This window comes from Onychostoma macrolepis, chromosome 22 (assembly GCF_012432095.1).
Source record: "Onychostoma macrolepis isolate SWU-2019 chromosome 22, ASM1243209v1, whole genome shotgun sequence".
In the NCBI taxonomy this organism is placed as follows: Eukaryota; Metazoa; Chordata; class Actinopteri; order Cypriniformes; family Cyprinidae; genus Onychostoma; species Onychostoma macrolepis.
Window position 1 is genome coordinate 31,035,452 of NC_081176.1, and position 9,023 is coordinate 31,044,474.

A 9,023-nucleotide genomic window follows, 5' to 3' on the forward strand; every position below is an offset into this window, starting at 1 on the left:
ATTTTGGGGAAGATGTGTATAATTGTCATGAAAATAAAGTTACAATAAAATAAAGTTACAATAATAATAATAATAGATTTTATTACTTGTTTATTACTTATTTATTGTATTTTTCTGAAAAGTTCACAAATTTTGGGTTACATTTTTTATTTTTATTTTTTCTCAACATTGTCACAAATACTGACATTTGACACATTCCTTTAAGAATATTGGGGAAAGCAATTTTTATGGATTATGAACTTGTATTTTAGCAACAGTTGTGTTAACTGATGGACTGGAGTGGTGTGGATAACTTGTGGATTATTGTGATGTTTTTATAAGCTGTTCTGACTCTCATTCTGACGGCACCCATTCACTGCAGAGCATCCATTGGTGAGCAAGTGATGTAATGCTATATTTCTCCAAATCTGACGAAGAAACAATCTCATCTACATCTTGGATGGCCTGAGAGTGAGTAAACATTCAGCAAATTCTAATTTTGGGTGAACTATTCCTTTAAGTGCATTAAAATATATCATGACGTTAAACAGATACCTCGCATGCACTGTAAGTTGATTTGAATAAAAGGATCTTCTGAATGCATAAATCAAAAACGCAGTTGTGTTTAATAACATACTGTAAATTGTGTGAGAGGGTGTTTTGGAGAGCATGAGCATCCATCAGCATTTAAATATGATGTCTAAGTTAACATTCTGCACGTTTCTCATTAAGCACGGACTCTAAATCTAAATTAAACGCACAGATGGAGTAAATCGTGCATGTGCCATCGTTTGTCTTTGTCAGCATCCACACCATTAAAATCTCAATAAGGCTTATGGCCTGCGGGTCTGTGCAGGCGCTCCTTGGCCAAAGAGCATGTCTAATCCCGCACAACCTCGCCGTCACTTCTGGATTTTGTTTAAGCCAGGCTTGATGAAGTGCTTAGCGCGTCGCACAATAGAAAAACATCTTTAAAAGCCGTCAGCTCAAACTTTCTGCTTTTAAAAGTACTGGAAGAAAGTTTCGAAATGCCTCAAAGAATCAAAAATGGGATAAGAAACCTTCCCCATCTCTAGTTCCACGTGCTCCATATGTCAATATATTCACACATCTCAACTTTATGTGCTGTATTTCACATATTTTCTTGGTTCCACTGTGAATTCTGTGCAGCTGTCGCTGTCTATATATCTACGCAAGCTACAGTTTGAGTTTCTGACCCCTGGATAGTGTCTTATCACGGTCCTGGAGGACCCAGCAGGTTCTCTGGAGTGTATTGAGAAATGTTAATTCATTCAGTGGACTTTTTTTTTTTTTTGGAAGTTGATGTGAAATACTTGAGTTGACATCTGATGCTCTGTTTAAACTATTTTAAACTGCAATTTGCTAATTCTTTTATAATTATTATGCATGCGGCTTTTATGAGCTCGTATTAATGAGAGACTACATGGGATATTAGTACTTTAAAAAAATCATTTATCACACCGCAGGAGCACTTAAATGAATTAAGGCAAAAAAAAAAGGTGTTCTAGAGTGGTGGACAAATTTAAAGGAAGTGGTGAATTGTCGCTGTGTCTAAAAATATGCTACTACTTTGTGATTTTTCAAGATGTATGTAGGTCATATTAAAGGATCACATTATTATTATTATTATTTAATTTTATGTATCTTTTATGTAAAGATTATATTATTTTAACCTTTCCATATATATTCACAAGCACGCACACACACACACACACACACACACACACACATACAAATATATATATAGAAATTATTTTTGTGCAGTTCCAAAAAATGTTATGTTTTATGGATTAAGTAGTTTTTTTTAAATTAAATACTAAATTAAATCCAATGAAATGCTATAAAATTAGCCTTAGCAAGACAGAAGAGTATATAAAAAACTATTTAAAATAAAATAAAGGTTAACAAACAAACAAACAAACAAACAATAAATAAATAAATAGATACGTGCTGCAAATCGATTAATCGCATTCAAAATAAAAGTGTGTTTACATAACATATGTCTGTGTAATATATACATTCAAACAAAAAACAAACAAACAAACAAATAAATAAATACATAAATAAATAATATTATTCCAGGTAGTTTCAATATTTCTAATTTTCTTTTAGTTAACTTTATAACTAAAGTTAAAACAGAAATACAAAAAAAAAAAAAAGAAGAAAAAAAACAGACATATATAAAATAATAATAATAATAATAATAATTATAATAGTAACTTAGAAATAATAATAAAATAATAATAATAATAATTATAATAGTAACTTAGAAATATATATATATATATATATATATATATATATATATATATATATATATATATATAATAAAAAACTGACACTGATATTTTGGTGAAATTTCACAAACAAAAAGGTCTATTTTCAGTAGTGTAGTGATAAATGAAGCACAGCTAAACATGGAAGTCACGTTCAAACAGTTAGTGTTGGTCAGCTTGAATCTGATGCTAAATCTATGCAGGCAAATCTTTAACTCTCATGTGAAATTTCTAGTTGTGTAGATTCCTATTAAAATGACCCACGAAATTTCGCTGAGCAACAGTAAATGTAACCACACACTGTGTCATCTACCCTTTTATTTCAGTTCACTGATCAGAAATCTTCTTTGTTTGTCATTCAAGTCTTTTATTTTGCACAGCAGTGCACATTTTCTCCCCTCTGAGAGAATCGCTAGTAGAGTTTACGTAAAATTCGCCATCCGCCCCTCGATAAGAGTGAAATTCTGCTTCAGTTTTGTCTCAGACGTGATGCAGCCGGTAAGGTGAAGCCGGAGTATTTCCATACTTTCATCGTAGATAAACCCACCAATCCATCAATGGGCGAGATAATGACAGCTGATGATTACAATAGCTTATATGTCGCCCCAAACTCCTGCAGGGTGTAACATGAAGAGAGGGATGCTGGGATTACCAGAGGAAGCTGGAGAAAGAAACGCGGGAGGGAGGGGCGCCGGCGAAACAAAGAGGAATCTATCCATGATCCCATCGTCAGACGCGTCTCTGGTGCTCTATGAGGGAAAGCCAGATTCAAATTCTTGGGATGTTAATAGAAGATGGCGCTGGTCTTCAGGCAGGAACAGAGCTCCAAACAAGCAAAGATGTGTGTGCTGATACATGAAGGCCAAAGGCAGAGTCTTGTGATGGCAAAACACGGGTCAGTCCTCCGCGGTCACAGAGGCTTCTGTCAAAACTCTGCGGAGAGAGCCAAAGAGTTGGAAAATTTGTCCAAAGGCTGAATGGAAGAGGTTTTTTTTGTGTGTCTGGTTTGGATTTCGAATACATTACCATCAATAATCCAAGAGTATACTTAAAATATCTGGATAAAAATGGGCCAATTTGATCATCACCAGTTGGAATTTCCCAATAGACAATCCAAAAGAACAAAAATGCAACTCATGTGTTGCATTTAAATCTTCTGAAGCTATAGAATAGCTTTGTGTTACAAACTCACCAAAAAAGTCGTTACAAACTGTATTGCTTTTCTAACTACTTTTAGAATATTCTTACATAAGTTTTTATTATTTTTATTTGTAATTATTATTATTATTTTTTTAGCTGCTTTTCACATGACACACATACAAAACATTCTTGCGATCAATTAAAGTATTAAAAATAAAAATAAAAATAATAATAATATATATATATATATATATATATATATATATATATATATATATATATATATATATATATATATACACATACTGCAGTGTATATTTATATATTTTAACAAATATAATATATAAGTATGTCTGTAGAATAAATTAATTATAATATTTTTATTTATAATCAATACATTTCTATTAAATTTTCTGTGGACCCTGTAATACCCCTTTACGACACACTGTGGGCTCTCGATCCCCATTTTGAAAACCCTGGCTTCAGAAGACCGGGAATATGGTGCATGAGTCACATGGAGCTCTTTTATAATGCTTTTTATGGCCTTTTGGTGGGTTTTAGTGACTGAAAGCCTGTGGTCACAATATGCTTTTACTATATGGAAACGAGTGTGTTTTGTTTTGTTCGTTTTTGTTCTTTTTAAATTGTATTAATAATTTTTTTAATTTATTAATTATTTAGTTGTTTTTTTTTTTAAATAATTTTATTTATTAATTTTTATTTATTAATGTGTTGCTCTTTGTTTTTTTATTTGGTTTTGTTTCAGTTTTTGTTGTTTTTTGTTTATTTTTATTTGTTTTCTTTAAATTTAGTTTAGTTTTGTTTCAGTTATTGTTTTTTTTTTTGGTATTTTGTTTGTTTTTGTTGTTTTGTTTCAGTTGTTGTTGTTTTGACATTAATTATCTTCTTTTGTGTTTCATGTACGAAAGTAAGTCATACTGATTTGGAATAACACCTGAAGTCTGAATAAATTCTTCTTCTTTTTTTTTTTTTTTTTTTTATTGAATAAAGTACACTATCCTTGTATTAATTTCTGGACTACGTGTTTTGGAAGTTTTCCATGTGACTCATTTTGTCAACAAACTCTGGTGAAGGCCTTGAAGGATTTCACTCTCCGCTGTACCAGATGTGTGTGCGTGTGACAAACAGAGCGTTGAACTTTATTCATCTTTCCCAGCTTGATATTCACTGTCATTCTGCTCTCGTCTTTCACTCAGGAACACAGAGAGATCCATATGAAGATCCTCTTATCTGCGTCCTGAATGCACACACAGTGTCTCGTTTAAGCCGAAGTGTGTCTCAGTCATCGGTACAGCAAATATCAGGGTTGTGAAGTCATCTGGCCCTCCGGTGGTTCCTGTGTGTGTGGAATCAGCACAAAGAGCAAAGGGTCGGCAGCCGCTGAAAGGGTCCTGAGACATTGTCCAGAGCTTGATTGACTTGAACATGCAGCTCCAGACTGCACTTCACACTTCATAAAGAGCAGAGAGGAAAGCGTTTGCCCTGACAGGACCCTTTGTTTATGTGTAACATAGTTCAGAGTGCGACACTGTGCACAGCACTGGGTGGTCTGTGGCCTCGGCATGAAAACATATCAAAATATCAAAAATAACACAACATCATTATGAAGGAGCAGCAGCTGTGTGGACAGACAGATTACATTTAACTTGAAATGTTTGTCAGTCATTGTTGTATACATAGTAATCATATATATTTGTTAGTGTTAATATTGTTGTAATTTATTTAATAAAAAAATATAAATACAAATATGAAAAATAATCAACATAAATATCATAATGTTTTTTTTTTACTTTATTTGTACACACATATAAATTAAGTGTTTAAATATAACAACAACAGCAACAATAATGATAATACTAATAATAATAATAATAATAATAATAGTTGTTGTTGTTGCTTTTGTAAAATTAAAGTAAAATTAAATATTGTTATTATTTCCATTTTCATTGAAATTTCATGTTTTGTGCATTTACATGTTATTAATAATATTATTTCTTTATTTCTACTTATATATTTATTTATAAGAGATACTACATATCTAAATATATTTATACACAGTAACTCATATTAAACATATTACATAATAATAATAATAATAATAATACAATTAAATATGTATTATTGATGTTGTTGTTCTTGTAATTTAATTATTTATATTTATTTATCAAATAGTCATTTTAAATATAATTATTTAAATACATATTTTCAGAAGATACATAATACAAATAAAAATGTGTAGTGATGCAGCTAAAAGCAGGCATGGATGTGAAACAACAAAACATAAAGTGCATTAAAGTTAAAAATATTAATAAATAAATTTGCCAGTGCAAATACAGAAGGCCTGAAGGGAAGCTCAGTCAAAATTACATCAAGAGGTCAGAGATCAAATGCTTTAAAGAGGTACAGACATGAAAGAAACGCATTGAAAATGAACAATTGGAAAAGTGATCAGTGCGCTGTGACAGAGTACGTGAGCAGACGCGTGTCGCTTTGGGAATCGTTCCTCACATGTATGGTTTTTATTGTCTGCTGCAGGCTTCATGTGTGCCGATGAGGCCTATGGGACAGATGCAGAGAAATATTCATCTCCTGCTATGTTTATTGGCCTTTTTTTTTCTGGGAGACTTTCAAGATTTACTATGGTCCACATCTTGAAAGCTTTTTTATTGTTGCAATGTTAAGCCCAAATGAGCGTTCCTCCTCCCCAGATGCGGTGTATATCATGAGTCTGACCTGAGCGTCTGTCCACAACACACGCATTCATCTGTAGCTTTAATATGCACATCATATTCCAGCGGTATTTAAATTCTCTCTCTTATTAATTAATTCTTGTTTGTTGGCCACACACTTTTGACAGTACAGTTTGACAGTACAGTTGTCTTGAGCAGCACTGAATGTCCATGAAATGATGTTAGTACAGCTATTGGATTGTTTGACCTGAACTATTTCATAAAACAACATAACTGCTATGCTTATGTTGATGATAAAAGGATGTTCATGTGACATTAGATGATTTATATGATTTATATATAGTTTAGTTTTCATAAAAAAAAAAAAAAGAAAAAATATAATAAATATAAATATAAAATATAATATATATATATATATATATATATATATATATATATATATATATATATATATATATATATATATATATATACACACACACACACTGAACATAAAAATAAGCATAACACTTTTGTTTTTGCCCCATTTTTCATGAGCTGAACTCAAAGATCTAAAACTTTTCTATGTACACAAAAGGCCTATTTCTCTCAAATATTGTTCACAAATCTGTCTAAATCTGTGTTAGTGAGCACTTCTCCTTTGCCGAGATACTCCATTCACCTCACAGGTTTGGCATATCAAGATGATGATTAGACAGCATGATTATTGCACCGGTGTGCCTTAGGCTGGCCACAAGGCCACTCTAAAATGTGCAGTTTTACTGGTACAAACCAGTCAGTATCTGGTGTGACCACCATTTGCCTCACGCAGTGTAACACATCTCCTTCACATAGAGTTGATCAGGTTGTTGATTGTGGCCTGTGGAATGTTGGTCCACTCTTCAATGGCTGTGCGAAGTTGCTGGATATTGGCAGGAACTGGAACACGCTGTCGATCCAGAGCATCCCAAACATGCTCAATGGGTGACGTGTCTGGTGAGTATGCTGGCCATGCAAGAACTGGGATGTTTTCAGCTTCCAGGAATTGTGTACAGATCCTTGCAACATGGGGCCATGCATTATCATGCTGCAACATGAGGTGATGGTCGTGGATGAATGGCACAACAATGGGCCTCAGGATCTCATCACGGTATCTGTGCATTCAAAATGCCATCAATAAAATGCACCTGTGTTCGTTGTCCATAACATACGCCTTCCCATACCATAACCCCACCGCCACCATGGGCCACTCGACCCACAACGTTGACATCAGCAAACCGCTCACCCACACAACGCTGTGTGACCCCATCTGCCCTGTACAGTGAAAACTGGGATTCATCCATAAAGAGAACACCTCTCCAAAGTACCAGATGCCATCGAATGTGAGCATTTGCCCACTCAAGTCGGTTACGACGACGAACTGCAGTCAGGTCGAGACCCCGATGAAGACGACGAGCATGCAGATGAGCTTCCCTGAGACGGTTTCTGACAGTTTGTGCAGAAATTCTTTGGTTATGCAAACCGATTGTTGCAGCAGCTGTCTGGGTGGCTGGTCTCAGATGATCTTGGAGGTGAAGATGCTGGATGTGGAGGTCCTGGGCTGGCGTGGTTACACGTGGTCTCCGGTTGGATGTACTGCCAAATTCTCTGAAATGCCTTTGGAGACGGCTTATGGTAGTGAAATGAACATTCAATACACGGGCAACAGCTCTAGTGGACATTCCTGCAGTCAGCATGCCAATTGCACGCTCCCTCAAAACCTGCAACATCTGTGGCATTGTGCTGTGTGATAAAACTGCACATTTTAGAGTGGCCTCTTATTGTGGCCAGCCTAAGGCACACCTGTGCAATAATCATGCTGTCTAATCAGCATCTTGATATGCCACACCTGTGAGGTGGATGGATTATCTCGGCAAAGGAGAAGTGCTCACTAACACAGATTTAGACAGATTTGTGAACAATATTTCACAAATCTTTTGTGTACATAGAAAAAGTCTTAGATCTTTGAGTTCAGCTCATGAAAAATGGGGGCAAAAACAAAAGTGTTGCGTTTATAATTTTGTTCAGTGTATATACACACACTTTTTTTAATGAAAACAAAACTATGGCGATGTTTGGGGAAGAAAAAAGAGCATTACCATGGTATTTCAAAGGGTACAGTATTTATGAAATAATGCATTAAGTAATCAAGTATCGAGGTAAAGTAACACTATAACCATTCAGGGCTTTATAGGTGATTAGCAAGATTTTAAAATGTATACAATGTTTAAAAGGGAGCCAGTGTAGTGTTGACAGAACCGGGTTAATATGGTCATACTTCTTGATTCTAGTAAGAACTTAAGCATGCAGAGCAACCACCAAATAAATTTAGATATATTTCTGAGATGGAGAAATGCGGTTTTACAAATGCTAGAAACGTGGCTTTCAAAAGAAAGATTGCTATCAAATAGCATACATAGGTTCCTAACTGATGACGAAGAATTGACAGAGCAGCCATCAAGTATTAGACCGTGTTTTAGGTTATTACATGAAATATAGAGCTGAGTATCATCAGCATAACAGTGAAAGCTAACACCATGTTTCCTGATGATATCTCCCAAGGGTAACATGTAAAGCATGAAAAGTAATGGCCCTAGTACTGAGCTTTGAGGTACTCCATACTGTACTTCTGATTGATATGATATGTCTTCATTTCCTGCCACGAACTGATGGTGGTCAGATAAGTACGATTTGAACCATGCTAATGCACTTCCACTAATGCCAACAATGTTTTCTAGTCTATTCAAAAGAACGTTGTGGTCGATAGTGTCAAACACGGCGCTAAGATCCAGTAGCACTAATAGAGAGATACAACCACAATCGGATCCACGTATCCATTTGATTCTTTATAAGTGAAGAATGATTTTTTTAAATTTTT